The sequence below is a fragment of the Mastomys coucha genome, unplaced genomic scaffold, assembly GCF_008632895.1.
Source record: "Mastomys coucha isolate ucsf_1 unplaced genomic scaffold, UCSF_Mcou_1 pScaffold14, whole genome shotgun sequence".
Classification (NCBI taxonomy): domain Eukaryota; kingdom Metazoa; phylum Chordata; class Mammalia; order Rodentia; family Muridae; genus Mastomys; species Mastomys coucha.
In genome coordinates, this window is record NW_022196896.1 from 135,131,244 (window position 1) to 135,140,510 (window position 9,267).

At 39.8% G+C, this 9,267-nt stretch overlaps 1 protein-coding gene and 1 pseudogene across 8 annotated transcripts in view; one reads left to right on the plus strand and one right to left on the minus strand.

The window, feature by feature from the left end:
- The window catches only part of Dlgap1 (DLG associated protein 1), a 791,008-nt gene that overhangs the window by 500,558 nt on the left and 281,183 nt on the right, over nucleotides 1-9,267 (plus strand). The gene's annotated exons all lie outside the window — the stretch shown is intronic.
- On the minus strand, nucleotides 7-124 carry LOC116089573 (annotated as a pseudogene).

Sequence of the window (9,267 nt, forward strand, 5' to 3'; positions counted from 1 at the left end):
TTTTTAAGCCTACAGAACCCAGTATTCCCAGGCGGTCTCCCATCCAAGTACTAACCAGGCCCGACCCTACTTAGCTTCCAAGATCAGATGAGATCGGCGTGTTCAGGGTGGTATGGCTGTAGACATAGCATTTTTATCAGCTGCTAACTAAACACATAAATTCATGACTATGTAAGTGAGAGGGTTGCAAAGACATGGTCCAGATATCTTTGCCTCAGTGGAGCAGAGTTCCATGCAGTTCAGCATTTGCTGGTAGAAAACAATTCTAGCTGTTCAAGTGTTTGTTCACGTAAGCCTTGCTTTTACCTTCATAGTTTTAGTCTGCCAAGCTCCCCACTACATTATCCCAGGCAGTCTTGTAAATCAACAGGGTGAGTTTAATGAACAGCAACCACTGTGGGATATGTCTAAAGATAACTAAGCCACCCACCCATGGCATCCTTTAAGGGCTCAACTAGTTCTGTGAGGGGTGTCTTCTCCATGGCAATCAGACAGGTAGGAGCTTCACAACAGTTGAAGGGTGGTGGTAACAGGTCCTAGGCATTGTCCTCCATTGCTCCTGCACAAGGTCCTCAGCCAAACTTCTCATTCTCTGAAGCCAGGTGCATCATTCTTTCAAGTCTGTAGAATTCCAAAGAACAAAAAGTCCCTCACAGGACCTCCTCCCCACAGAACCATTGCCAACCCAGGCTTTCCTCTGCAGCCATCTGTCTCTTGGCAGACAGTCCTAAGTCTTTCCACCACACTTGCTTCGCAGGACCACCCAAACAGTGAGAGTAAAATTCATGCGATGCTCTCAGAACGTCATAGAATTTTTTTCCTGCCTGTAAATGCTCAAGTAAATTATCTCAGCCATCTTGTTTGTTGTCATTATAAACGTGAAGGTGAGTGGCAGGTGAGATGTCCTCTCATCTCAGCAGGACCCTAAGTCACAGGGACTTGGATTCTATTCTTAGAAACCCACCTGCTTGCTGCCTTTTCCATGGGCATCATTTGGCTGGCAACTGTCCCGTTAAGGATTAGGTGTAGAGAGAAGTATTCCCCTTTAAAATTCCTTTAAGGATTAAGGGTTCCAACTACTTAAAATACTTGAAGAATATGGGCTTTTAATTCTCCTTCTCTTCTTCTCTCATTAAGTAGCAGAAGTTTAGTTGGCTTCTCTGAGTGTCAGAAAAAGTAACTGTCATTTGTTTGCAAATGAAACCTGAGCTTTCTGCAAAGGACTCCCCTGCAGAATCTTTCCCCCATAACACTCCTCCAGCCTTCCAGTTGATTTTAGATAGTTTCCTGTTCTCCCACCTCTTGGAAATATTCCATAGCACGCTGAGCAGACACTTTTAGTCACAAAAACGCCTATAAATAGCTGATTTCCCTTCGTACTGCCTTCTCTCTGAGGCAGTCACAAAGGGGGTGAAACAAATCCAGCAGAAGCAAGAGCTCTCTGTGAGAGATACTTGCTGAGGCTTACGAAACTCAAATCCATAGTCTGAAAATTATCCTAGAGGTTGATCTTCCATATTTGACTTGTGCACTCACTGTACAGAAGGAAAAAAAAAGAAATATTTTTTTGTGCCAGATGATCTCATGAACTAAATCAATTAACAATGTCACCTATCAACTTCAATGTTTAAAAATATGTGCTTGAACTTTCATGCTACTTTTTTAAAAAAGTAATCCTAAAGCCAACTGTTTCTTATTAGATTCAATTTGTAGGTCTGAATAACTGATCTCTGTGGCTTATCCTGAGTGGAGAATTTGAAACTGTGATCTCATGTGTCCTCCAATGACAGAACTTTGACTGGCTGGCCAGCCTGGTCTCTTGTCTCCCGTGTCCCAGCAACCATCACCATCACCAGGCTTATGGGCATAGGACTCAGAATACTTGGAAGGCTAAACCTGTGTTGAATGAGACCTTAATATCTTCCTTCACTGATTCTACTAAAAACGAACCTGTCCAATCAATCCAACAGTCAGGGTTAATTATCCCCTTTCCTACTTCTGCCTCTGCCTCTGACGCACACTCCTAAGTAGAAGAGAACAGAGCAATGTTTCCCTCTTCTTGATGCTTCAGATTCTCTCTTGCTTCTCACTTTTTATTTCTTATTATTTACGAGATATTTATTTGTATCTCACTTTGTGAAATGGAAAACTCACCCAGAGTCATCCATTTGCAGAATGAGTTCTGCAAAGACTTCATCTTAAGGAGAGATGGAGCAGTAACAACTTCAGACTCTTCCTTGGTTCCTCTTGCGTGGTAACACTCTTTCCTTGGTCACGTGAAAAGAATTATCCAATTACTGTGATGATCTGTGTGCTCAGGAATGGCTGCCCTGGACCCATGTCCTGCTTACTCCACCTACAGATTCTGTAGATTTTGATTGTAAACCTTTCCCCCACCTTTTTTTTTTTAATGTTTATAATTGACTTAATCCAGTTGGTGCTGCTTTAGGTGCATGGGTATGGAGCCATCCACCAGAACATGAGAATCCTAAATGTGGACACATCTCCAAAGAGAGTGACTCACTTTCCTCCAGCAGTTATCAACTGCCAATGGGCTCCTCTGTAAGGAGTAGGGTCTGCCGATCATCTGCCTCATTGACACTCAAGCTTTGGGTGCCTACCAGAGAACAGAAACAGATGTGAGCAAAGTATAACCCATGTGTCACACAGTTCTCCAACCTAATGTCTATAATCTGATGGTTTTAAATGTGTTCACAGAATTGTCAACCATCAGAATAATTTCTGAGCATTCAATCACACATAGAGGGAACAGGACTATTTAGGCATTTTCCATTCCTTCTCTCCCATCCGTTAGTGGATGTGTGTGTATGTGTGTGTTGTTGTTGTTATTGATGTTGTTGTAGTTGTTGCAGATGGCAGGATTTTATTCTCTCTATGGCCATTGTTTGTCTACTATACGATTTCCTTTATTGGTTTATATTTCAGTGGACATCTTGGATGTTGTGACTATTATTGTAATGATCAGGATGTCTTTATTTTTTTTGTTTTTTTTAATTTTTTTTATTTTTATTTATTTATTTATTTATTTATTTTGAGACAGGTTTCTCTGTGTAGCATTGGCTGTCCTAGAACTCACTCTGTAGACCAGGCTGGCCTCGAACTCAGAAATCTGCCTGCCTCTGCCTCCCAACTGCTGGGATTAAAGGCGTGCACCACCACCACCCGGCCAGGATGCCTTTTCAACATACAGATTTATATATTGAAGTTTTGAATGGTTTAGTGGCCATGTGCATGCACTACTATGGCAGTCCCACATTTAATATTTTAAAGAAATCCCATACTTTTTTATGGATACCTTTTTATGGGTACATACTTTTTAAAATTTGGATACCTATCCAAATTTATATCCTCACCAAAATACACAGTGTTCCCTGTCTCTGATACTTGCTGATACTTGTTGCTTTTTTGATGACTGTACCTATCCTAGCAGGTGTGAGGTGCAACCTCAACTTAGTCTGATAACCCCTATGTCTGAACATGTTTTAGATACATTTTGCTACTTTTTTGTCTTCTTTTGAGAATTTTTCTCTTTTGCTCACTTCCAAACTTGATTATTGGGTCTGTCTCCTCCTGAGTGTTTCAGTTCTTTCTAACTTCTGGAAACCAGAAGCTGCTGGTCTGATGGGTTGCTTGCCCACACTTGCTCCAGTTTAGTAGTTGTCTAGGAACTTTCTGAATGTTTTCTTTGCTATGCAGAGGACCACAGTTTAGACAGAGACCATCACATTTCTCCTTTTTGCCTTTGCTTCTGAAATTAAATCGCAAAGGTCACTGCCCAGGTGAAGGAAAAGTCACCTCCCTCCCCCTGTGTCATTCAAATCTTTTCAGTTTTCCAAATAATGTTTAGGGTCTTTAGTCCATTTTGGGCTAATTCTAGATAAAGGTCTACCTGTGAACATTCAGTTTCTCAAGACCATTTCTTTAAGCATTTTTCCTGGTCCCCAATCCTAGAACATCTTTCAAAACAAGCTGTGTCCAAGTTCCTGGGCTTTCAGCCATTGCTGGGCTGTTTGATGACCCAGCTTTCACTGTATCACATGAATTGAGAACACTGAGAACACATTATCACCCACCATAGAAAGTTTAAAATTGTCTTATTCTTCATTGGCTCATTTGTTATTTGGGAGCATTTATTGAACCTCGATGTGCACATACATTTTAAAGAAAGGTAATGTGGTGCCTCTGTCTTTGCTTTGTTTTGTCTTGTTTTTCTCAATATTTCTTTGTGCATTTGGATTTTTCTGGGTCCCATACAAACTTCAGAATTGCCTATTTCTGTGACAAGTATTACTGGTGTTTTGGTAGGAGTTCCAGTGAATCTGCAAGAGCGTTAAGCAATATTTACGTATCTGATCCATTGAGCATCAGATCTTTATGTTTAATCTGTGGGTGATTTTTTTTTAATTTCCTTCATCAATGTTTGATGATTTTCAGAGAAGGGATGTTTTACCTCTTAGCGTAAATTTATCCCTACATATTGCTTCACCTATTGTAAGTGGGCTCTTTTCTTAAACTCTTTTTTTAACGGTTTACTGGCTATGTGCGGTACTAATTTTATTTTATTTTAATTGTTGTTTATTTTCCTGAAATCTTACTGAATTCATTTGTTAGAGCTAACAGTTTTTAGTGGAGTCTCTAAGATTTTGTATATGATACTATGTCAGCTTCAAATAGGGACAATTTAACTTATTCCCTTTCCAATTTGGATATCTTTTTTTTTTTTCTTTCACCTAGTGGCTCTGGTCAGGTGTTGTCATTCTGTGGTGAATAAAAGTGATAAAAATGAGCATCCCTGTCTTGTTCAGGTTTCAAGGAAGTTCTGCCAGATCCTGGTGACCAGTGTATTGGCCCTGCTTTGTCATGGATAGTCTCTGTTGTGGTGGTGATGTGGAGTCCTTCTTTACTTAATTTGAGAAGGCTTTATTATGAAAGGATGTTAACTTTTGACTGTTGGATTTTTTTCTATTGAAATGATAACATGCTTTGGGTCTAATTTTGCTAGTGGTGGTAGAGCACCACAGTCATGGATTTGCATGCACTGAGGCATCCTTGCATGCCTGGAAACAATCATAGTTTTTCATGATGAACAATCTTTTTAATGTGCTGTTGTTTCTCATGTATAAGAATTTTAAGAAAATTTCTAATCATGTTTCCTAATGGTCAATGATTTCTCATTTTATTTATTATGTTTGATTTGGGGACCTTATAAGATGAGTTTGAAATCATTCTGCTTTGATCTTTAGTATTTCCTTTCTTCTGCTCCTCTTGTTTGGGCTGTTTTTTCCTATCTGCTCATTTTACTTGGGCTATTTTTTTCCTATCTTATTACTTCCTTGAGGTCCAACATTAGGTTACTTATTTGATGTCTTCCTTTCTAAGTTACTGCTCTATTGTTATGAAGAGATATGATGACCAAGATAACTTGGGAAAAGAAGCAACTAATTGGAGGCTTGCTCACTGTTTCAGAGGGTCAGTCCATGACAGGGAGCACAATGGCAGGTAGGCAGGCAGACACAGGGGCAGTAGCTGACAGCTCTCTTCCAGATCCCCAGGCAACAGGAAGAGAGCTTGAGCAAGAGTGGGTCTAGAACACTGGAGGCCATTCTCATTCAATACAAAGATTTAGGGGGCAGCATGCTTCACTTTTAATTGATTCATTGACCCGTTGGTTAATTAGAAGCATGTTATTGAATTGTAAATTTTCTAAAATTCCTCTTGTGACTGATTTCTAGTTTTTTGTGGTAGGAAAAAGACAATGTGACTGCAGTCTCTTACATGTGTTGCAATCTCCTACATTGTTGCAATCTCCTACATTGTTGCAATCTCCTACATTGTTGCAATCTCCTACATTTGTTGCAATCTCCTACATTGTTGCAATCTCCTACATTGGTGCAATCTCCTACATTGGTCCAATCTCATACATTTGTTGCAATCTCTTACATTCATTAAAGCCCAACAGCAACTTTCCTGGCAATTGTTCCATGTAGAACTAAGTATGTATTCTCTGACTGTTGCATGGAGTGCTCCATAGGAGCACAGCTTAAGTATAGTGTTTCTTTGTTGATTTTCTGTCTGGAAAACCATTGCCGGAGTGATGAGGTTCCCTGCTGCTCCTATCTTACCCTCCCTTTATGTATTCATTACTGTTGGCTGTACGTATTTAGGTGCTCTGATGTTGAATACATATATTACTTCACTACCTTCTATTAGCATAAAAAGAAATTGCTTTCATTTGCATAACTTGTTTGACTAATCCTCTTTCCCCCTCCCTTCCTCTCACAGTAGTCCCTTTCTAATCACAATCCCTTTTTTAATCACAATTCCTTTCTAATCTTTCCTATTAATCTCCCCTCCTCTCAAAGAAACATTCACTAACCAAGAATGTTAGTACACACCTTCAATCCCAGCACCTGGGAGGCAGAGGCAGGAAGATCTCTGTAAGATGAAGCCCAGCCTGGTCTACAGAGTGAGTTCTAGAACAACTGAAACTATGGAGTAAAAACTCATCTCAAAAAAATTAAATTTTACGCACACACACACACAGACTATAGCAGCTTGGTAGATGGCCAATTGAGTAAAGCATTACCTGGAATGTGAAGACGAGGGCTCAGATCCTCACAACCTGCGTAAAAATCCAGGTGGACACAATGGCCCAGCTGTAATCACAGCACACCAAAATCAGATGCAGGATCTACCCCAGAGCAAACTGACTAGCCAGAATAATCAAAACAGTGAACTCCAGGTTCATCAAAGATCCTGTCTCAATGAATAAAGTGATAAGCAATCAAAGAAGACACTTGATACTAACCTCCAGCCTCAACAAACATGTGTATTTGTGATCACGCATACTTAAACACATTCAGTCACACGTGCCCACGTTTTTTAAAAAGTATTTCTTTGTCCCTTTCTTATACTCCTCCTTCCTGTACCCACACTCATTCACACAAATATACACACATAAATGTTTGAAGTTAGAATCTGCATAGGATAGTATAGTCTTTCGAAGTGACCTCACTTAATGTAATAATTTTCATATCCATCCATTTCCTTGCATATTTCAGAATTTCATTTTGCCTTATGGATGAATAAGATCCCCTAGTATGGCCGGGTGGTGGTGGCGCACGCCTTTAATCCCAGCACTTGGGAGACAGAGGCAGGCTGATTTCTGAGTTCGAGGCCAGCCTGGTCTACAGAGTGAGTTCCAGGACAGCCAATACTATACAGAGAAACCCTGTCTTGAAAAAAAAAAACATGTGCTACATTTTTATTATTCCTTTATTTGCTGATAGCCATCAAGGATGATTCTGTTTACTTGCTACTATGAAAGAATAAGTATGGTTATAGAATATAGTAGAATATAGACTGCTTTTGGTTCATATTCAGGAATGGTATGCCTGGGACACCTATTGTTTAGTTTATTGTGAAACCTCATTTATTTCCATGGCACTATACTAGTTTATACCCCCTCCAACAAAGGGTCCAAGGTTCCTCTTTTCACACATCTTCATATCCTCATTTGTTTTTATGTAGCCATTATGATAGGAGTAAGATGAACTGTAGAAGTGGTTGTAATTGTTTAAATTTGAATTTTCCTGATGGCTAAGGATGCAGAGAGAGAGAGAGAGAGAGAGAGAGAGAGAGAGAGAGAGAGAGAGAGAGAGAGAATGCTTGTTTTATGGGTGCACACATGTATGTCTATGTGTACAGAGGTCAAAGGGCTGTCAGGTGTCCTTTTTCCATCATTCCTATGTTTTGAGTCAGGGTTTCTGGGTTAGTTATTTGTCTGGTTGCTATGACAACACACCTGACAAAGCCACTTGAGGGAGGCTGGGTTTACTCTGGCTCACAGTTCAGAGGTACATGTTGGGGCATCTCAGTGACAGAAGCTTGCAACTCTAGGTCCCATTACATTTACAGTCATGAAACAGAGGCAAATTGCCTGTTCAGCTGGCTCTCTCCTTTATACCTGGTCCAGGACCCCAACCCAAGAGATGGTGCCCCCACAGTCAGGGTGGGTCTTCTTACTTTAGTTAGTATAATCTAGTTAATTCCCCCTAGGCAGGCTCAGAGTATCGTCCTCCAGGTGTCTCTCAGTCCCAGCAAATTGGCAATCAATGTTTACTGTCACAATTTCTCACTGCACATATGACTCTTGATGTGGGTAAATGGTCCAACAAGCTTCTGGAATCTGCCTGTCTCTACCGCCGCTGCCTCAAGCTTTGTAATTACAGCTGCTCACTGCCAGGTATTTTCATAGGCACTGGGAATCTGAACTCAGGTATACGCACTTACACAGCCCGCTAACAGAGTCATCACCCCAGTTCCCCAAATATTTTTAAAACGTTTATCAGCCACTTGCTCGGCTACTTCTGAGAACTACCTCCTCAGTTCATTAGCCCATTTTTGTTGTTTGTTGTTTGTTTGTTTTGGCTGGCGGGTTTTGGTTTAAGTTTTGGAGTTCTTGGGTATTAGCGTCGTATCTGGCATGCAGCCAGGGAAGATTTTCTCCCATTTTACAAACTGTATGTTCTGGTTACCTTTGCTACACAAAGCTTTCTAATTGCATGAAATCCTGTTTGTTAAGTCTTGGGGTTACTCTCTATGCTGTTAAGAGATCTCTATAGAAAGTTCCTATCTCTGTCAAGCATTTTCTTCTAGTAGTTTCAGGTTTTTTAATTCAAGTCTTAGATCTGTTTTGTTTGGTTTTTGAAACAGGCTGGAACACATTATATATATTTAGGTATATATATTCAGATATTACAGGACCTCCACAATGCCTTTTGATTAGTGTTGCTTTTGCTGCCATATGAACTTTACTATCTTTGCTAGTTGTTAATCATGACATTGGGATTTTGGTGGAGACTGCACCTGCAGATTGCTTTTGTAAACAGTCATTTTCACAATATTAATTCTGTCAGTCCAGCAACATGGAAGGCCTTTAAGTTGTCCACTGTCTTCTTCAGTTTCATTTTTTGTTTGTTTGTTTGTTGCTTTAAATTTTCATTGTGGTCCTTCACTCCTCCTTAGTTACACTTATTCCTAAATGCATTCTTTGTAGTTATTATAAATGTAATATTTTCATATCTTCTTTTTCAGTAACTTTGGTTTGGGTATATAAAAAAACAAATGAGTTTTACATGTTAGTTTTGTATCCTACAATTTTCCTGGATATGTTTATTAGTTGTAGAGGGTTTTCTTGTTGTTGGTTGGTTGGTTGGTTGGTTGGTTTTTTGGGTTTTTTTTTTT